The sequence below is a fragment of the Bombina bombina genome, chromosome 5, assembly GCF_027579735.1.
Source record: "Bombina bombina isolate aBomBom1 chromosome 5, aBomBom1.pri, whole genome shotgun sequence".
NCBI classification, from domain to species: domain Eukaryota; kingdom Metazoa; phylum Chordata; class Amphibia; order Anura; family Bombinatoridae; genus Bombina; species Bombina bombina.
In genome coordinates, this window is record NC_069503.1 from 954,344,094 (window position 1) to 954,367,666 (window position 23,573).

Genomic DNA, 23,573 nt, shown 5'->3' on the forward strand with positions numbered 1-23,573 from the left:
TTAACCCCTAATCTGCCCTCCCTAACATCGCCGACACCTACCTTCAATTATTAACCCCTAATCTGCCGACCGGAGCTCACCGCTATTCTAATAAATGTATTAACCCCTAAAGCTAAGTCTAACCCTAACACTAACACCCCCCTAAGTTAAATATAATTTTTATCTAACGAAATAAATTAACTCTTATTAAATAAATAATTCCTATTAAAAGCTAAATACTTACCTGTAAAATACATCCTAATATAGCTACAATATAAATTATAATTATATTGTAGCTATTTTAGGATTAATATTTATTTTACAGGCAACTTTGTAATTATTTTAACCAGGTACAATAGCTATTAAATAGTTAAGAACTATTTAATAGTTACCTAGTTAAAATAATAACAAATTTACCTGTAAAATAAATCCTAACCTAAGATATAATTAAACCTAACACTACCCTATCAATAAAATAATTAAATAAACTACCTACAATTACCTACAATTAACCTAACACTACACTATCAATAAATTAATTAAACACAATTGCTACAAATAAATACAATTAAATAAACTATCTAAAGTACAAAAAATAAAAAAGAACTAAGTTACAGAAAATAATAAAATATTTACAAACATAAGAAAAATATTACAACAATTTTAAACTAATTACACCTACTCTAAGCCCCCTAATAAAATAACAAAGCCCCCCAAAATAAAAAATTCCCTACCCTATTCTAAAATACAAATATTACAAGCTCTTTTACCTTACCAGCCCTGAACAGGGCCCTTTGCGGGGCATGCCCCAAGAATTTCAGCTCTTTTGCCTGTAAAAAAAAACATACAATACCCCCCCCCCAACATTACAACCCACCACCCACATACCCCTAATCTAACCCAAACCCCCCTTAAATAAACCTAACACTAATCCCCTGAAGATCTTCCTACCTTGTCTTCACCATACCAGGTTCACCGATCCGTCCTGGCTCCAACATCTTCATCCAACCCAAGCGGGGGTTGGCGATCCATAATCCGGTGCTCCAAAGTCTTCCTCCTATCCGGCAAGAAGAGGACATCCGGACCGGAACAGCCAATAGAATAGATTGGATCAGCCAATCGGATTGAACTATATTCTGATTGGCTGATTCCATCAGCCAATCAGAAAATTCCTACCTTAATTCCGATTGGCTGATAGAATCCTATCAGCCAATCGGAATTCGAGGGACGCCATCTTGGATGACGTCCCTTAAAGGAACCGTCATTCGTCGTCTAGTCGTCGGAAGAAGAGGATGGATCCGCGCTGGAGGTCTTCAAGATGGAGCCGGTCGTCATCGGATGGAAGTAGATAGAAGATGCCGCTTGGAGAAGATGTTTGCCGGTCCGGATGTCCTCTTCTTGCCGGATAGGAGGAAGACTTTGGAGCACCGGATTATGGATCGCCAACCCCCGCTTGGGTTGGATGAAGATGTTGGAGCCAGGACGGATCGGTGAACCTGGTATGGTGAAGACAAGGTAGGAAGATCTTCAGGGGATTAGTGTTAGGTTTATTTAAGGGGGGTTTGGGTTAGATTAGGGGTATGTGGGTGGTGGGTTGTAATGTTGGGGGGGGGGGTATTGTATGTTTTTTTTTACAGGCAAAAGAGCTGAAATTCTTGGGGCATGCCCCGCAAAGGGCCCTGTTCAGGGCTGGTAAGGTAAAAGAGCTTGTAATATTTGTATTTTAGAATAGGGTAGGGAATTTTTTATTTTGGGGGGCTTTGTTATTTTATTAGGGGGCTTAGAGTAGGTGTAATTAGTTTAAAATTGTTGTAATATTTTTCTTATGTTTGTAAATATTTTATTATTTTCTGTAACTTAGTTCTTTTTTATTTTTTGTACTTTAGATAGTTTATTTAATTGTATTTATTTGTAGCAATTGTGTTTAATTAATTTATTGATAGTGTAGTGTTAGGTTAATTGTAGGTAATTGTAGGTAGTTTATTTAATTATTTTATTGATAGGGTAGTGTTAGGTTTAATTATATCTTAGGTTAGGATTTATTTTACAGGTAAATTTGTAATTATTTTAACTAGGTAACTATTAAATAGTTCTTAACTATTTAATAGCTATTGTACCTGGTTAAAATAATTACAAAGTTGCCTGTAAAATAAATATTAATCCTAAAATAGCTATAATATAATTATAATTTATATTGTAGCTATATTAGGATTTATTTTACAGGTAAGTATTTAGCTTTAAATAGGAATCATTTATTTAATAAGAGTTAATTTATTTCGTTAGATAAAAATTATATTTAACTTAGGGGGGTGTTAGTGTTAGGGTTAGACTTAGCTTTAGGGGTTAATACATTTATTAGAATAGCGGTGAGCTCCGGTCGGCAGATTAGGGGTTAATAATTGAAGGTAGGTGTCGGCGATGTTAGGGAGGGCAGATTAGGGGTTAATACTATTTATGATAGGGTTAGTGAGTCGGATTAGGGGTTAATAACTTTATTATAGTAGCGCTCAGGTCCGCTCGGCAGATTAGGGGTTAATAAGTGTAGGCAGGTGTCGGCGACGTTGTGGGGGGCAGATTAGGGGTTAATAAATATAACATAGGGGTCGGCGATGTTAGGGCAGCAGATTAGGGGTACATAGGGATAACGTAGGTGGCGGCGGTTTACGGAGCGGCAGATTAGGGGTTAAAAGTGTAATGCAGGGGTCAGCGATAGCGGGGGCGGCAGATTAGGGGTTAATAAGTGTAAGGTTAGGGGTGTTTAGACTCGGGGTACATGTTAGAGTGTTAGGTGCAGACGTAGGAAGTGTTTCCCCATAGGAAACAATGGGGCTGCGTTAGGAGCTGAACGCTGCTTTTTTGCAGGTGTTAGGTTTTTTTTCAGCTCAAACTGCCCCATTGTTTCCTATGGGAGAATCGTGCACGAGCACGTTTTTGATGCCGGCCGCGTCCGTAAGCAACTCTGGTATCGAGAGTTGCATTTGCGGTAAATATGCTCTACGCTCCTTTTTTGGAGCCTAACGCAGCATTTGTTTGAACTCTCGATACCAGAGTTAAATTTATGGTGCGGCCAGAAAAAAACCCGCGGAGCGTTAACAGCCCTTTTACCGCCGAACTCCAAATCTAGGCCTGAGAATGCAAAGATCTTTAAAATTCCTGTTATTCTATTAATAAAATTTACTACAACGCTAGAGTTTTCTTCATTCTAGTGAATAAGCCTCTTCAGCACCATAGTAAGCACATAAATCACATTGATCAGTTTCAAAGTAGAAGCTTTTAAAATGTACTAGATTTACTTAGAATATAAAGCACTCTGCAGTAAGACACATTTCACAATTTCCTAAGTTAGCCTGTGGAGTCATTTACATGGTAGGTGAATCTCAAATATTTAGGGCCAGATTGTGAGTGGAACGCTCTTTAACGCTTTTGCTCGCATGCTAATTGTGCTAGAAATAAACTTTTGCGCACATTGGGTTGCACTTGTATTACAAGTTAAAAGTAAAAGGTTACTACTTGCACGCTAACCCAATGCGCACAAAAAGCCGAACTTACAATTTTGCACGCACGATAACCTATTCCCAATAGATGTCAATGGAGAAAAAAAGTGGAAAAAAAAACCTGAACACATATTCTCAAAAGCGCTAAACCCACATAAAAATATGAATTTTCGGGGCGGAGTTTGGCCACGCAGGCGGATGGCTGGGTACTAACTGAGCTCCTAATCCCAAGGACAGATAATAATATAACATTCGGTATAAAATGATTTTTTTTTGAGCATATCTGCTAACTACATACTTATGTGAATGGCCTGATCCTAAAAAGCCGAGTGAAACTTTGCAACAAGTGGACTTAAAGACAAAGAAGTGGAAGACAGCGCCATACACGCAGCAGGGGGAGACCGGAAACATAGAGGGCCGCAACATACAAAAGCGGCGGAGCATCGTGAGGCTGATAGCCGTAACAATTGGGCACTAGACTCTGCTTGTAATTCTGACCTACCCAACGACCCGCACCCTAATAACCTACACGTGGTGAATTGATCGCTTTAGAAGCGGAGCGACTGCCCTGCTAAAGAGAGAGCACCCACGTGGCTACGGAGTTATCCGACCGGGCGTAGGAGCAGGAGCCGATTCTGAGCAGCGCGGCAGTGGTGAGATTACTGTCAGTCTCCCGTAAGCACGGACATTATAATACGCTGGTGAGTGCAATACAGCTGGGGACTTGTGTGACTGAAGCTGCGCTTCTTAGTGCCATACAAACTGCATAGCCTTTCTCACATTTGGCACGGGGTAGTAAAACTTTGGAAAGCATCCACAACTTTATTTTACAATATAGCCCCAGTGTTGTTCTACTCCTGTGAAAAACTGTATGCAAATGGAACTTGCTATATATAAATAATCCCTAATACCCACATATAAAAGAGGGGCTAATATAAACACAATAAACCTTACTACTCAGGCACAAGTTTCTCCTAAAGGGAATGCCTAATAAAAAGCCACATAAAGCGGAGAAAAACATCACTGCTAGGCCGCTAAGTCGTTATCTTAAACAGCTAGACAACACTTCTACCCCACAAATAAATAACATGGAAGCAGACCAGCACTCCCATCCTAGCAGTGCACAAACAGCACAAACAGAGGATCATACTTAACCCCTAACTAAAAGTGACCTCCAACATCTATCATCCAAAGAGGACATACAGGGTGTTCTGCAGGAGATGCGCAGTCTCTTTGGAGACCTTAAAAAAGACATGTCTGCATTGGATAGCAGGGTCACCAAAATTGAGCAAGACCACATAGCAACAGCTAGTGTAGCCCAAGATAATAGCAGGGACATACTTCAGCAACAAACTACTATACAGCTCCTATCAGAGAAAATGGAGGAATTAGAAAATCGAAACTATCCACCCTCCTGCTATTGAGAGCTATCTACAGAGTCTTTTTAGAACCATCAAAGATACACCGGATGCTCCTGATATAGTCATGGAAAGGGCACATAGGGCCTTAAGACCACGACCCCCGCCAAAAGCCCCACCCAGAGACATAATAATAAGGTTCCTTAATTTTAAGGACAAAGAAAATATCCTTAAGCACGCCAGAGCTAAGCAGGTCATCATGCATGCGGGCGAAGAGATTCAGCTGTTTTCAGATATCTCGCCAATAACGTTACAGAAACGGAGAGAATTAGGCCACATTACTCAAACTCTCAGAGACTACAAAGTGCAGTACCGCTGGGGTTTTCCAGTTTCATTAATAGCCACATACAACAACAGAACAGCAGTCTACAGACCTGGAGGAGACCTACCAGCCTTTTACTCAGCACTCTCCATTAAGGGGGACAACTTGGAATCTACATTGCAGCAAAACAAGGAAACCCCTGCCCAGCCGGATTAAGGAAGACACTCAGATTTGATTAAAATTAATACTGCTGCTGAAAGACAAACTGCCTGAATAATAACTATTTTGGGCTTCGACAGCATAACTAAACTTACAGCTGTATCCTTTTTCTTTAAAAATTATGCTACCTATTACTGGGTTGCATATGTGTGAATTTAATTTTCCTCCATTCAGTCTAGATGTTATTAGTTGTTATAATGTTGAATGTACACCCTTTTATGTTTACTATGCCAGGCCTATTAATCAGGCACGCCTATAAATAGTTTTGTTTTATAATTTTGCTCAAATGTTGGTTTACAGTGGGAAATTTCATCCAAAAAGTGAAGCGATAATATATCTTAACCTTTCTCCCCCCTCCCCCTCCCCCCCCACTTCCCCATTTCCCAGTACGTCCTTCTCTACCACCTACCTCTAGCAACATCTCTTACTCTAACTGATGCGCCCACCTTCTGAGTGCTCACGAGCACATCTTTAATAGAATATACCAGACCTGCCTATAGCTCTTACAGTTTGCATCAGTCACAAGAGGTGAAATAACTAAGACCTTATGCACCTTTACTCCAACTCTAGGCGTTAGATTAACATAAGATAGCTATCCTAACTCATGCACACCTCTCTACCTCTAACGCGCCACAAACACTCACTATACTCCCCAAGTTGCTATACATTTCAGACCCATTTATTACAATTGGTGTGGTTACAACCCCGATAGACACCAATTTTATTGTGTGAATCATCCTGCTATCTTCTTTTTGTATTCTCTCTGCCTCTGGTGTCGGGCACCTACATAAAGCGCCTTTTCTTGGTCGCCTCTTCTCCTTTGCCCTTCAAATCTCCTTTAAACTCAATACTTCTCCTCCAAACGCTCAATTACTCCTCTTTCTAAACTAACCTCACTCCCCTCTCTCTTCTTCCCCTCTTTGTGCTTTTTTTTTTTTTTCTCCTTCTATTTATAACATGGCTAGTAAAACAAGCAAGTTTCGCTCACACTACCTCACAATGACGTCCATAAACGCGAAGGGGCTCAATAGCCCCGGCAAGCGTTCGATAGCTTTAAAAGATTTACAGCGCCTAAACAGTCAAATACTTTTTATACAGGAGACGCACTTCCGTAGGAACAGGGAACCAAGATGGTCTGACAGCACATACACCACCGCATACTTTTCATCAGAAACAGAAAAGAAAGGGGGGGTGGGCATATTGATACATAGAGCAGTACCCTTCCAATTAGCACAGGTCGAAAAAGATACAGATGGCCGATACCTGCTAGTGAGGGGCTCACTTTATGGTCATTCAATCACCCTTTTTTGTATGTATGCCCCTAATGTGACACAACACCAATTTATTAAAAAAGCGCTCAAAACACTGCTTGACCACTCAAAAGGGCCTGTATTTGTGGCCGGAGACTTAAATGTCCCTATAGACCCGCAACTTGACACCTCGTTCCAACGTTCCAAATAAGACAATCAAAGCCATTAAGACCACCCTTACTGACGTACAACTCCATGATGTTTGGAGGACAATACACACAACGCAACGTGACTATACCTATTATTCTGCCCCACACAACAAATACTCCCGCATAGATTACTTCTTCACGGACTCGACAGGACTAGACATGGTGGCCGATGCAACTATAGGTTCAATCACCTGGTCGGACCATGCGCCGGTTATCTGCAACATAGAGTGGCCTGACATCCCAACGACAGCATATATATGGAGACTAGATGACTCCCTACTTGAAACCCCTTTGATAGCTGACGACATACGTAAATCATTAACAGAATATTTCTCTCTAAATGACCCGTCAGGTACATCACGACTAATCACTTGGGAAGCGCACAAATGCGTGGTTCGTGGAGAATTCCTTAAACATAAGGCCAGATTAATTAGACAATATAGAGACAAACACACCAATCTACTCCAAAAGATAACGGCATTGGAAGCTGCACATAAACGAGACATGACGTCCCAGACCACAAAAAACCTTCTTATGGAAGCAAAAAAAGACCTAAATAATCATCTGATGGCGGCTTTTCAAACGCGCTTACTTAGGACTAAACAAAGATATCATGAAGGGGGAAATAAACCCGGCAAACTGCTGGCTAGATCGATTCGTAGAACACAACTAAAAATGTACATACACTCCCTGACTTCCAAAGACGGTTCTAAAGTAAAGAGTACTAAGCAGATAGCAGAAACTTTCCATTCATATTACAATAAACTGTATAACCTGACACAGACAACAGACAATGTACATACAGCAGAAGAACTGCATATCCAAAATGAAAACCGAATACGGGAATATATATCTGACTTACACTTACCCCGACTGTCCGAACCTGAGGTGAACACACTGAATTCCCAAATAACATTAGATGAGCTATCTAAGGCGATTAAAGACCTCCCTGGGGGGAAATGCCCGGGCCCGGACGGCCTTACTCCTAGGTATTATAAGAAATATCTCCCGGAGCTAGCCCCACACATACTACAACTATTTAATGATTTGAGAGATGACCCTAAATTGTCAAAAACTATGCTAGAAGCGCATATTACAATCATCCCCAAACCAGGTAAAGAACCCACCACCCCGGCAAATTTCAGACCCATTTCCCTACTAAATACCGATGTAAAGATATTGGCCAAAATCCTAGCAAATCGACTAAATATCTATCTCCCAAATTTGGTATCCCCAGATCAGGTCGGATTTATACCGGGCAGAGAGGCCCGAGATAACACCACCAAGGTTCTGCAACTGATCAGCTATGCGAGAGCCGAGGGCGTGCCCATGGCTCTCTTTTCCACCGACGCGGAGAAGGCCTTCGACCGCGTCGGCTGGCCTTTTCTGCGTCGGGTGATGGAATCAATTAAATTTGGGGAGCCCTTCCTAAATATGGTGTTTGCCCTATACTCCTCCCCTTGCGCACGTGTGAGGGTAAATGGGTCACTATCGAACACATTCCATATAACAAATGGAACGAGGCAGGGCTGCCCCCTGTCTCCGCTCCTATTTGCATTATCCATTGAGGCCTTAGCACACAGAGTCAGACAAAATGATAGGATTAAGGGCATTAAGGTAGGTGATATGGAACACAAACAGGCACTCTATGCTGATGATGTTCTGTACACTCTCACAAGCATAGATACATCAGTACCAGAACTCCTTAAGGAACTGGACTTATATGGCACAGTTTCGAATTTCCACCTCAATCTGGGGAAGTCTGAACTTTTGAATATTACCGCTCCAACGGAGCAAGTAGACATGCTCCGTATGGATTATGGGATCCCGATCTCTACAACAAACCTACGCTATCTGGGCATACATATCCCATACAAACACCAAGACCTGTTCAAGGTCAACTATCTAAAACTAAAAGAAGAGATAGTTAGAGATCTCTCGTCATGGAAGAACAAACCGTTATCCTGGCTTGGCAAAATAGGAATCATTAAGATGATTACAGCATTACCAGGGGACTACCTAGCTCAACTGCAAGGTGCCCTGGAGCAATTTGTATGGAGGGGCACAAAGCCCTGTATACCACAAAAGACCATGTATCTCCCAAGGGATAGAGGGGGGCTGGGCTTCCCGGACTTGAAGGCATACAATAGGGCTATCATACTACAGCATATAGTAGAATGGTCCAAAAATGAGGACAATAAAACCTGGGTTAAAATAGACAATAAGATCTTGGGACTCAATAACGTAGGCACACTGGCTTGGACACCAGCAGCACATCGTCCCAAAATACTGCACAAATATCCAATCCTAAAAGAGATCTTTGTGGAATGGGATAGGATAGCCTTTACCAGCATACATATCACTTCAAGGTTTTCCCCCCTACTCCCAATATTTGAAAATCCGCTCCTACCATACCACACACTAGGGACAAGGCAACGCATAGCATACTCCCTAAAAGAGGGCTGCCTATACAATGCGTTAGAGAATGGGAAATTTAAGCCACAGCACCAAATATCGGAGATAAATAACCATATCTTTTCCTCATGGCTGAGATACAACCAACTCTTACATTATATTACACACCACAAACATAAAAAACAATTGGCAAGAGACCCAACTCCCTTTGAACGACTTTGTATCTCTAGCACTCCTCAAAAACGGCTGATCTCCCTTATTTATAAACTACTTACAGTCCCCCCAGACCACCCTCTCCCCACATACACACTGACCTGGCACAAAGAACTAGGCAGGGAATACGAACAAGAGGAATGGCACAGGGCATTCAGGCTGATCAAACGCTCCTCTATCTCAGCGACAGTACAAGAGATCCATCTGAAACTTCAGTGCAGATGGTATCTCACACCAAAAAAATTGCACTGCCTATACCCTACGAATAGCCCCTTGTGCTGGAGGGGCTGCGCGGGTGAGGGGACACCCATACATATATGGTGGTCATGCCCGGCCCTGAACGGCTTCTGGGCGAATATCTTCAGACAAATGTCTGATATTTTGCAAATGGGGGTCCCTGCCTCCCCGGAGGCACTCCTCTTCTTAAATCTTCCCAAGATCCAAAACACACACAAACAATCTCTCTTATTAATAATGCTCACAGGAGCAAAGCGATTGATACCTAGAAGGTGGAAGTCAACCGACATCCCCACAATCTCGGACTGGCGTACTTCTGTGACTGACTTGCTTGCCCTAGAAAAGCTGCACTACCTTAAAACATACCAAATAGAGATCTATGAGATGATGATGGCACAATGGAATGGAACACCGATCTAATTAGGGAGTTTTGTGACACTCAGGCACACGGCCATGCGCAACTGCTGAAATTTTTTATTTTTTTTTCTCTCTCTCTCCCCCCTTCTCTTTCTGTCTCTTTTATTTTCTCCTCTCCTTTCCCCTCCCCTCCAGCTTATTTTCTTACCTTCCTAAGGCTATACTTCTCTTTTCTCTGAGAGGATAATTGTACAAGATAACTAATATCAAGGGACTTTGAGGCACAGGGAATTATTTTTATTGTTGTGTTATACCTTTTTCTGAGAAAAAAGAGAAAAACTTACTTTTATGATTACAAGCTCTTTGGAGTCATGTTGGCAAAGAACAGATATGGACTTTAAAGTTATTAAGTTCACTTCACTTAATCTAAGCAGAAGAACCTATCGCCAGATGTAACTTCAATTGTTGTTAATGTTATTTATACTTGATCAATAAAGCTTGGTTTTGAAAAAAAATAATAAAAAAAATAAAAAAAAAATATGAATTTTCTTCTTAAATGGGAAGAGTCCACAGCTGCATTTATTACTTTTGGGAAATACAGAACCTGGCCACCTCCCCTACTCCCCTCATCCCCCAGTCATTCTTTATCTCCCGTCACAGGAGCTTGGCAGAGAAGTGTCAGAAGTTTGAGACAGTCTCTTATGGAGGGTAGTACTCTTCATAATGGGACTAGAGTTTTAAGTAATCCTATCAGCCTCTCAGTGAGAGCATGGATGAAAGTTAGAGTCCAGAGATGCAGGGACAGTTTTCCTGCGAACCCATCCCGACTCATAATAGCAGCTCCTTGGTAATCAGCATTGACGAGTTTCGCTGCCTACCTTTATTTACTCAAGTCCATGACAGAAGTGAGGCTACTATCTGTCACACTTGAACGGCCGTGTTCCTGTTCCACGGCGTAGATTCAGGTAAGATCGTTTCATTTTATGTAATGTTAAGGAAACAAGGTAGGGTCCCAGTGGACTCCTTTTATCTTACTGAGGAATCATGGGTTAATATCTCCTGAGGGGGGTTATTGAACAGGGGAGACTTTAATCATGTTTGTTATGTTGTTCTATCTGCTAATGTATTTCAATACCTAGGCTCTCGGCCTTTCGAAACATACGGCCTTATCTCAGTGATGCAATCTCCCGAGATTGTATGCACGGTGCACCTTGTGACGGTTGCGGTTACATTGTTTCTCACTCCCGCATGCAGACTGTGTGCGACAGAGAGTATCTGGCTTGTGAGTTGTCTGGTTCACAAGAGGTGGTGAGTGCCCCAGCCATTGGGGGTGTAAAAAGGGTGCCAGTTAGTTTTTGTCATTTTTGTAATCCTAAAATTATGGAGGAATCTGATATGTTAGACACGGATGTCTCTGATACATAGAATGCATCTTGTGATGAATATGAAATGGCCCGGGTAATCAATGCCCATCAGTTATGTTCCGATTGCCATTCTAGAGTACTCTCTTCGCCCGAATCAGGGAGCTTAGAGTGCGTTGAGCCATCCGCCTCCGAGGTTTCCATGTCCCGTGAGGCGCGTGCCCCAGTTCCTTTCTCGACTATGCAAGCAGGTTTCCCGATGGCCTTTACTCCTTATCCGGAGGGTGGCTTGTTTCTTCCAGAGGTTACGGCACGGTTCCGCATGGCCATTTCTATGGCGTTGACTCATTTATATCTCCCAAGTGAAATGTTTCTAAGATACTGTCCGTGTTCTGTTAGCCAGGGCCCGTCGGGCGTGTGATCACCTGATTCAGTTTGGCCTTCAGGGGAAGCGCTGGCCTCTGAGGCTTCATGGGCCCCAACCTCGGGGCCAGGGTCTTTTGTTGATCCGGCGAGGGATGATTTTGTCTTCAGTTATAGGCTGGCACGTCTTCATTTTCTTTTAAGACATGTTTTGGCAATTTTGGAAGATTCCAGTCCGAGTGGGCCAAGGGATCCAAGGCCTTAGATGCTGGATGGCAAATTGGATATGACATTTGGGGATGAAGCCAATCTCCTTAATGTCTCCATTTTATTTTTTCTTTATGTTTCAGTTCCAGTTCTGAGCTTGGGTGAATGGGGCCTTTGATCGGCTGGTCCTGTTGGCATTCTCATTCACCTTGGGTGTTCACCCGATGGGTGCTGCCTTCATTTTATTTTTGATCCGATTGGATGTGTTTAATTTGTTTTTCTTAAGCTCATGTCTGTTAGATTTTCGTTTTTGAGAGCGTTCTTCTCTGGAACCGATACTTTGGTTCACGTGGGCACTTCCTCGGATGGATTTTCTTGGACCTTGGGCAGTTCTGGAGTGTCCTTATACCAGGCAGGTACTGGTCGGATGCTTTTCGGCTGTTTCCTGGGTTCATGTCACCCTCGTGGTGCTGATTTAATCCTGTCAGATTCTGAATGTCACTTGGCCTATTGCTATGGACTCCGGGCTCGGATCCTATCGAAGTATGAGGCCTATTGTATAAATACAACCCCTCTGACTGGAGGGTTGTAAGTACCGATCTAAGGTCAGCTGCTACTCGCCTGGGATACGGATCTGTTTTTTTTCAGACTTCATCATGGTTCTTCAGGTCCCTGAGGACTCAAAACCGTAATTTTCATTCCTTTGGAGCTGGAAGATGTGAGTGACCTATGTGGTCTGGTGTTCTGAGTGGCAAACTATTTGCTGCTTCACTCAAAGTTCTTATGGATGCTGACTCTTCAGCCTATTAAACATTTTCTTACGATGGCGGAGTCTCCTTCCTTACCACCTTGGGTGGATCATCTGGTCTGGAAGCGCGGGCATGTCCTTCTTCCTCTGCTCAGAGTTGTGTTACTCTAAAAGGTGGTGTGCATGGGGTTCCCTTCCTTCTGTGTGGAGCTGCGAGATTCCAGCTTTTACCCTGTTTTAGAGGTTTCTTTTGGAAGATCGATGCTACAAGAATCTCTGGCTGATGTCTCTTCCATATTTTACTCTTTCTCTGACCACGGTCTCTACGTTCAGGTGTTCTGCGTCCTCATTGCAACTCTAGCCTTGGGGCTTAACAGTGAAGAGTTGAGGTCGATTACAGACGGTCGCCCTTCTGGGGTCAGGTAGTTAACCATTTATCCTTGCTGTTCCGTTAGGGCTTAGTGGAGGGCGCCTTACGTCTATATCTTTATGGAAAGCAAGGTCCATGGTTCTCATTCTCTTTCGGTGTTGGTGCTACCTTACTAGTGTGTGTATCGCGTGTTATCGCTTGTCTATGAGATTTCCTTGCGATCCAAATGCACTGAGTGCCGAATTCTTAAACTGTTCAGGAGCTCTTTCAGACTCTTGGGCTTGAGGCTGTTGCTAAATCGCCAAGTCTATGGACTTTCGATAGTGCGCTCCTAATCATAGGAGGCAGCTTAGGGTTCATCTGGAAGTTAGATCTTTTGATCAATTCCATTTTTGAGGACCTTAGCCTAGGGCCATGTCTATCCCTAGATGGGTGTGGATGGTTCAGTCTCACCTTAGGTGTTTGTGGTCCTGTGTGCCACCCTCAGAGGAGGGCGGGGCTCTGCTTTTCTTGGGAGATGCCTATCTGCCTGTGGCTTAGCCTCTAGGTCTTTCTGACGGATCCCTACTGGTCTGCTGGTGCATTTGATGTTCCTGTAGACTCCAGGTGTCTTTCAACTGGGTTGGCGATATGGCAGAGGGGTCTCGCCTCTACGGTAGGGTGGTTTTCTGTTGTTCTCACTCCCTTCTCTTTGGGTTCTCCTGGTTCAGAGTTACCTTAGTATCTGATTGTGTCCCACGATGGCTTAATGATAAACTATGTTTCCTGAAAGCTGATGGTCGGGAGTTCAAATCCAGCTATGGCTATATAATCTTCATAATGCAAGTCCTACAAATATCCTTGCCTAAAGCAGCCTTATATGGCAACCTATGGGTCCTTGCTTTTCCCTTCTTGCGTTTTCAGAATCCTGGAAAGGGAGATGTGATGTAGTGACTGGTTTCATCATTAATGCAGCGGGAGACTGAGGGTTTGAACCCTGTTGGGGCTTCTGCTAAATGTTGGATTCTGATATGTAGATGTTGGGGGTCTGAGTGCCCTAAGTGTTCTCTTTTTGGGGAAGACAGTAGGGGGTCTCATACCCATGCACAATGCCTATCCTGAATCACGATAGCATGCTGTTTGTAGCAGCGGTCAGAGGTCTACCCGGGGGCTTTGTTCCTCATTGACCCTTCCTTTCTCTTCCAGTGGTCTGGGACTCTTGTTATTGGTCTTAAATAGCCTTTGGGTTGGGACCATTACCCTGGAGGGAAGCTCAGGGATCGGTTATCTATGAAGTGTTGACCGTTTTCTTCCAGAATCGGTCCTCCCCTTTGGTGGGAGGAATTTTAATGACCTCCTCTTTCTACTGGCGTCTGGTAATGGGAGGGGATGCTCATGGTGCCCGGTATTCGGAGGGCTGTGAGCATTTGGAAGGTTAGCAGTTTGATTCCAGCCACAGCTATTTGTACTTTGAATGTGTGATAGCAGGCTTTAAAATGCCTTTCGTGGTTTGGTTTTCATGATGCTTGAGTCAGCTTTCCTACCCGGAAGCTGGTCATTGAAAGTTCCTGTGCAGACAGTGTGCAGACAGTTTGGTGTTCTCTTGGAGAGCTCTTTCCTAACTGTTGGGATAGTTATCCTATTGCCGCTGTCTCTGCTGGCTTAGCCTGCAGGTTTTCGATCTGATATGAAGCAGCAGGGAACTCTTGTTTCTCTGGAGTACCTTAGGGTATGTGACTTGATCAGGGATATGAAGGTGTCCCTTGAGTCCTTTTTGGGACGTGTTCCCTGTGTATGGATCTCTTTTTTTATTCGGTCCTTTCTGTTTCTAGGGAGTTCGTCTCTCTGGGCGCTACTATAGTAAGACAACCTTGGGTTGGGTTGTTCTATGTTTGTTGAGCCGTGTGGAATGCTCTTTTGGATTTTTCCTGGGAATCTGTTCTCCTTTTTGGGGGCAGATAGTGGTCCTTGTCTTGTGGCCGGGTACCTTCATGGGAGTCATGACCCCTGGGCTGACTCCTCGGAGGCTGTTTGGGCTCGACGGACTCTGAGACTGTGTGGTCTCTAGTTTGGCTTTGCTGGCAGTGTAACTAAAGTGCAGTTACCTGGGCTTCTGGTTTTCACCCATGTCGTCTATATTTTTATAGGGTGCCGGGTAATATCAGGCTGTAGTGCCTTTCGAAGGGGCTGCATTTTTGTATCCACCCGTTGTTTGCATTCAGTGTCCTCTAGTTTGGGTATTGTTTTCCCAAAAGTAATGAATGCAGGTGTGGACTCTTCCCGTTTAAAAAGAAAAACATAAATTATGCTTACCTGATAATTTTTTTCTGACGGGAAGAGTCCGCAGCTCCCACCCGTGTTTTTATCTATGAGGCTGCTGTAATTTTTGTTCTTCTGGCACTTTTTTTCACCCTGATATTTCTCCTACTGTTCCTTGTTCTTGGCAGAATGACTGGGGGATGAGGGGAGTGGGGGAGGTATTTAAGCCTTTGGCTGGGGTGTCTTTGCCTCTTGGTGGCCAGGTTCTGTATTTCCCAAAAGTAATGAATGCAGCTGTGGACTTTTCCCGTCAGAAGAAAAGAAAATTTTCAGGTAAGCGTAATTTATCTTATTTCACATTCCAATGTTCTGCACATAGAAGCATATGTTCTATTTATTAATAAATACATATTTCTACATACTGTATATCTGATGGTATATAGGAACAATATATATCTATACCTACTATATATATATATATATATATATATATATATATATATATGATATAGACGCTATGTTTTAAAAGTCCCTTGCTAACACAATAATGAACGTTGAAGGAGCCACATGTGTAAGTTAAAATCAATAATAGCAGCTGATCACGAATGACCCATAACAGCTGCTTAAAAATATAAAATATATAATAATACTATATACAGAGGAAATACATTATAATGACACGTAAGAAAACATTGCTCAGTATACATATATAAATAGTGGTGGGGTATTGGTCAGTTGGGGATTCTTTAAATACCATTAATATAGATGAACCAATCCCTATATATTAGATATTAGCCAATGTAAAGTGTCTTTTGTGCTTCCTGAAGTATGGCAAAAAATACCAGAGGACTTAGGGATGTCATAATAGCAAGTCAATGCATATGAAAAGCATGGAGAGATATATAAAAAAAAAAAAAAAAAAAAAGTATGAAAATGAGAATGAACATGAAGATGAGAGTGTCAAAAGCAATGGTCAGTGATGGCTCAAGTTCCCAAATAAAATGGTGAGAAATCCAGCATGGTGTTTAACCCTTTAGGTGTTATAGTATCCAGAGTATAAATCCATCTTGTCTCCAATCTTAAGAGTCGGTTGCCCCTGTCACCTCCTCTTGTCAATGGTGGTACCTGGTCAATTAGCATGGTTTTAAGGCTTGAAACACTATGCTTATGGAAGGCAAAATGGCGTGCCACTGGCTGATCAGAGTCGCCCTTTTTGAGGGCTTCTCTGATCGCACAGCGATGGTTAGCCATACGCTCCCGGAAAGTAGTGACCGTTTTTCCTATGTAGACAAGGGAGCATGGGCAAATCAACATATAAATCACATGGGTGCTCATGCATGAGATTCTATAATTAATTTTGTAGCGCTTATTAGTGTGTGGATGCTGGAACGTGTCTCCTTTTAGCATGCTGTCACATGTGACACAGTCACCACACTTAAAGCAGCCCATTATGTTGGATTTTAACCAGTTGCTTTTTTCATAACACCTAACCGGGTCTGTTTTCACCAATAAGTCTCTCAAATTCCTTGCTCGACGATATACCATTCTAGGATGTTGTTTATGCACAAATGGTAAAGACTTATCCGTACTCACTAAGTCCCAGTGTTTGGAGATTGCTCTCCCAACACTTTGGTGCATGGGGTCAAACGTAGTAATAAAGTTAAGTTTCTCATCAGTCTTTGCACTGTCTCTTTTTCTGACCATTCCGTCTTGAAACCGTCCTATGACTTCATTCTTAATCTCCGTAACCATCCCTCTATCATAACCATGTGTGATCAATTTGTCAGACATTTCATTTAATTGAGTCTCCCTACTAAGTGCCTCAGTATTATTGCGTAAGACCCGAGTGAGCTGAGAGGCTACTATCCCTCTTTTTTTATGTGCATCTAACAGGGAGTTACTATCTGTTGGTTTGGTATAAAGGGATGTACCAAACCTACATGTCTCTCCATTGATTACTTTAAAGATGTTGAGGTCGAAAAATGGACCATATCAACATCATATTCGATCTTAAATTTAATTGCAATTGTCAAATTGTTTAGGCTGTGTACCCAAGACATGAGAGTGTCTGGGGTTCCACGCCAAATCAATAAGATGTCATCAATGTACCTGGTATAATACACCACCTCCACCACGTCCTGGGGTCGCATGACATAGTGCTCATACCAGGACATGTAGAGGTTGGCATATGTGGGTGCCATGTTTGACCCCATAGCAGTCCCCGAGATCTGCAAATAGAAGTCCCTTTCAAATATAAAATAGTTTCTCTCAAGGCAAATTTATAAGAGTTCAAGCAAAAATTCAATGGGAGGACCATTGTACTGATGGAATCCCACCACCATGGACCTGACAGCCTGCACACCTCCAACATGAGGAATGGAGGTGTACAGGCTGTCAACGTCCATGGTGACTAGGATGTCATCTGGCCGTAAGAAATCACAAGCAGTCAAAATCCTAATAAGGCTTGGGGAATCCTGTAAATAGGCATATGTATTTTTCACCACAGGCTGAAGGTGGTGATCAATAAATTTTGCAATATTTGAATATTTGACAATATATGACAATTGGTCTGCCAGGTGGTTGAACAAGTGTTTTATGAACTTTGGGTAACAAATATAACACTGGGATGATAGGAAAATCTACTGTGAGAAAAGCATTTTCATCATCATTTAGAATACATGCCTCCTTTGCAGATCTCAGGGACTGGTCAACCTCTCTTTTATACACTGTTGTGGGATTACCCCTCAACCGTGTATAGACCCTATCATCGGCAAGTTGGCGTCTTGCTTCTTGATGATAATCACCGTAGTTCATTAAAACTATCCCTCCCCCTTATCTGCGGGCCTTATGATAATTGATTGATCATTACTCAGGTCCCTGATTGCCTTAAATTCATTGGGGGATAAATTGGGGAAACTTGGTGTTGTCTGGTCTGTATCAATATCATGACAGACCATGCGGGTATAACCCTTAATTGTGGAATGAGTTGTTGTAGGTTCAAACGTAGATTTAGGTTTAAATATGGAGTCACTGTGAGTAACTGTTTCTTTATCTTTGAAAAAATCTTTCAATTTTAACTTTCTCTGCAGATTATGTTTGTCTACGATTTTACTAAACTTGTCATTTTTCGGGGTTGGTATAAAAGAAAGACCACGGTTTAGCACATTATGTTCAATCTCAGTGAGATGACGGTCGCTGAGGTTAAACACGATGTCTATTTTTTCTTTTGGTTTCGTTTTCTTGTTGTATCCCCCCCGTCTAATGTGGGGTCTTTTGTTTCTCTTCCTGTATTTGGCATTAGTGGTTGTTTTGCGGCTGCTCTGGTCACAACATCAGAAAAAGAAGCCGCATTGGATCTTGGGGCCTGTGTGTTATTTGTTTCATCATTAGCATCACCCTCAGATGAATCCCCACCACTAGTGTCAATTGTTCCAAGGATACTTTTAGGTTTAATATATCTACGTCTGTTCCTAGATACATCATGGTCCTTACCATATAACCACCTGTATACACGTTTTTCCCTATAATCACTCTCTACAGAAGCCAACTTCCTATTTTTAAAATTGATTAAGTCATTTTTATATTTTTTGACCTGTGTCTCTAATTTGGTGACCCAATCCTGAGTCTTGTCGTTAACCATGGCCTCATAACTATGCAGTTTGATAATCTCAATCTCTGTTTTCATTTTGTTCTCTAATCTAGTAACTTCCTCTATGACTAGTAGAACTAAGTCATAGGAACATTTATTTAGTATTGAGCACCACTTGCGACAAAACTCAGGATTGGATCGACCAATAGTGGGGATATTCTTCACCCTGAAACCTCTAGGGATCTGTTTACCCCTATGGTAATTAGAGAGGTAGACTGCGTGCAAATGGAAATCAGTCTCCCTTTTTCTTAAGTTAAGTAATTTGTGATACACATTAATTGGGGTTTCACCCCTCAACTCACTCAGGTCTGCTGCAACTAGAATCCTGCTGACATTTTCATCAGTATAGACAAAGGTATCTGTATTCACATCGTCACCGTCAGTTACAGATGGGATGGTATCCGGTAATGTTGCCATGTCAGGAAAATCCTCCATATAGTCACGTGATGTGAAGAAAAAAAGTTAAAAAATATATTAAAAAATATATTAAAAAACACACAGAGATCCGTTTTTGTAGATTCCAAGCAGTTAGTAGACAAAAAATGCAGGTATATTGATCAAGATAATAGTTAGTAGTAGGGTGCACAGTTCAAATTAAGCATATGTATTACAAAGTCTTTTGGAAGAGGCACTCCATATATTGTAACATCCTCCAGGGTGCACTTACAAAGTCAAGCATCCACAGGTAGAAAAAAAGGCACTCGCTGGGAAAGGTAAAGCTTAGCCTTTAATAAGAAAGTTTAAAATGCATGACGCTTCGGAGGTATTACACCTCCTTTATCAAATGCGTGATACAAACATTTTGAATAGAACAAAAAGCAATATGATCCATACATTACCCCTTTACCTTAAATACCCCCAAATGGCTCCTAACAACGCCGAGCCGCACCTGCGGCCTGTGTGCAGCATGACCGGATGTTGCATTACCGGAAATTGTGTCATCAGCGTGGATTACGTGAGGACGTGCGTTGCCATAGCAACATGGTTTATTGTATTACGATCCGGTAGATCACTAATAAACGCCCATCCACCTGTCAGAAAGATGGGTACATAAAAAAACACATATGATATAGACGCTATGTTTTAAAAGTCCCTTGCTAACACAATAATGAACGTTGAAGGAGCCACATGTGTAAGTTAAAATCAATAATAGCAGCTGATCACGAATGACCCATAACAGCTGCTTAAAAAGATAAAATATATAATAATACTATATACAGAGGAAATACATTATAATGACACGTAAGAAAACATTGCTCAGTATACATATATAAATATTGGTCAGTATACATATAAATAGTGGTGAACAGACGTAGATATATTAAACCTAAAAGTATCCTCTGAACAATTGACACTAGTGGTGGGGATTCATCTGAGGGCGATGCTATGATGAAACAAATAACACACAGGCCCCAAGATCCAATGCAGCTTCTTTTTCTGGTGTTGTGACCAGAGCAGCCGCAAAACCACCACTAATGCCAAATACAGGAAGAGAAACAAAAGACCCCACATTAGACGGGGGGGATACAACAAGAAAACAAAACCAAAAGAAAAAATAGACATCGTGTTTAACCTCAGCGACCGTCATCTCACTGAGATTGAACATAATGTGCTACAAAATTAATTATAGACTCTCATGCATGAGCACCCATGTGATTTATATGTTGATTTGCCCATGCTCCCTTGTCTACATAGGAAAAGCGGTCACTACTTTCCGGGAGCGTATGGCTAACCATCGCTGTGCGATCAGAGAAGCCCTCAAAAAGGGTGACTCTGAGCAGTCAGTGGCACGCCATTTTGTCCGCCATAAGCATAGTGTTTCAAGCCTTAAAACCATGCTAATTGACCAGGTACCACCATTGACAAGAGGAGGTGACAGGGGCAACCGACTCTTAAGATTGGAGACAAGATGGATTTATACTCTGGATACTATAACACCTAAAGGGTTAAACACCATGCTGGATTTCTCACCATTTTATACAGGAACTTGAGCCATCACTGACCATTGCTTTTGACACTCTCATCTTCATGTTCATTCTCATTTTCATACTTTTATTTTTATTTTTTTATTTTTTATATCTCTTCATGCTTTTCATATGCATTGACTTGCTATGATGACATCCCTAAGTCCTCTGGTATTTTTTGCCATACTTCAGGAAGCACGAAAGACACTTTACATTGGCTAATATCTAATATATAGGGATTGGTTCATCTATATTAGTGGTATTTAAAGAATCCCCAACTGACCAATACCCCACCACTATTTATATGTATACTGACCAATATTTATATATGTATACTGAGCAATGTTTTCTTACGTGTCATTATAATGTATTTCCTCTGTATATAGTATTATTATATATTTTATCTTTTTAAGCAGCTGTCATGGGTCATTTGTGATCAGCTGCTATTATTGATTTTAACTTACACATGTGGCTCCTTCAACGTTCATTATTGTGTTAGCAAGGGTCTTTTAAAACATAGCGTCTATATCATATGTGTTTTTTTATGTACCCATCTTTCTTACAGGTGGATGGGCGTTTATTAGTGATCTACCGGATCGTAATACAATAAACCATGTTGCTATGACAACGCACGTCCTCACATAATCCACGCCGATGACGCAATTTCCGGTAATGCAACATCCGGTCATGCTGCACACAGGCCGCAGGTGCGGCTCGGCGTTGTTAGGAGCCATTTGGGGGTATTTAAGGTGAAGGGGTAATGTATGGATCCTACTGCTTTTTGTTCTATTCAAAATGTTTGTATCACGCATTTGATAAAGGAGGTGTAATACATCCGAAACGTCATGCATTTTAAACTTTCTTATTAAAGGCTAAATTTTTGCCTTTCCCAGCGAGTGCCTTTTTTCTACCTGTGGATGCTTGACTTTGTAAGTGCACCCTGGAGGATGTTACAATATATGGAGTGCCTCTTCCAAAAGACTTTGTAATATATATATATATATATATATATATATTCAGCAAAGAGAAAAGACATCCAGGCGTCTTACTATATATATATATATATATATATATATATATATATATATATATATATATATATAAATATAATTATTTATAGGTATAAATATATACAGATATATATATATATATATATATATATATATATATATATATATATATATATATATATATAGGAATATCTGCTATGTGCAGAACAGTGAAATGTGAAATATTTACAATAAATACACAGTATAAGATTTTATTAAATATGAATATTGCATAAATATGCTGTTTCATATTTTCATCTACTTGACAGCAAAGGGCTCCAATGCACTTATATACAGTATATGTCTATATATTTGTATTTATGTGTTTATATGTGTATACAGTATATGTCTGTAAATACATTGATACACATATAAATACATAAATACATATGTACACATATACATCTTTAGACATGTTTATGTATGTATGTCTATGTTAAATTCCTTTGTCTGGTTTCTTTTCTCATAACTTTAAGCCTTTATAACTTTTGTGTGCAATATTTTCTTTGAATAATTTGTATTAGCTGGTGTTATTATCAGTGTAACTGTACTTTGTAATGTACGTTTGATGTGTTCTGACTGTGACACTTTTTAGTTTCGCGAAACAGTTTACCAGAGCTTGAAGGTCGCAGTAATCATTCTAGTGTATATCGCGGTTGCTTTCACACATTCACATTTACTTTTAACTTATAATATAAGCTCAATTTAACTTGCGCGCAGACAAATGCGAAAACCCGATATCGCTCCACTTGTAATCTGGCTCTTAATGGGGTAGATTTTCTAACATGCTTTTCAGTCTCTCCTGCTCAAAAAAGCTCACACATGTAGCATTAATTAGTGAATAAGCTCCATAGAATAACCGAGAAATGGGTGAGAGCTTGAAGCAGTGGCGTCACTAGGGTTTGTGTCACCCGGCGCGGTAAGTTATGGTGTCACCCCCCCTCCCTCCAGAAAGCAGACACACACAAACACAAAAACACAGGCACACACACATACAAACACTCAGACACACTCAGACACACTTAAAAACACACTCAGATGCACAAACAAACACTCGGAAACACACTCAGACACACACACAAAAACACTCAGGCACACACACAAAAACGCTCAGGCACACACACAGAAACACTCAGGCACACACACAAAAGCACTCAGACACACACACAAACAAAAACACTCAGACACACACACACACAAAAGCAATCAGACATACACACACACAAAAACTCAGACACACACACATACAAAATATGTAAACTGCACTGCATTAATTATAAAGCTCATGTCTAGAGCTGCTCCCTGGCTCAGCAGAGCATCAAATGAAAGATAAACAGAGCACTCTAAAAATAAATCACTAAAGAAAAGGTTTAGGCACGCAAACTATGAAAATTCTGCTCTCTGACTCTGTTCCAAGTCTGTCAGTGCACAGCCCCAGTCCGCGTGCCTACTGCTTTTTATGGCCAAGCACCTCTACTCTCTGCCCACCCCCAGACCCCCGTCCGCCCTCCCCTCCTACCTCTTCAGTGTGCACTTAGTGTACCGTAACCGTACGGGTCTGGTGGGCTTCA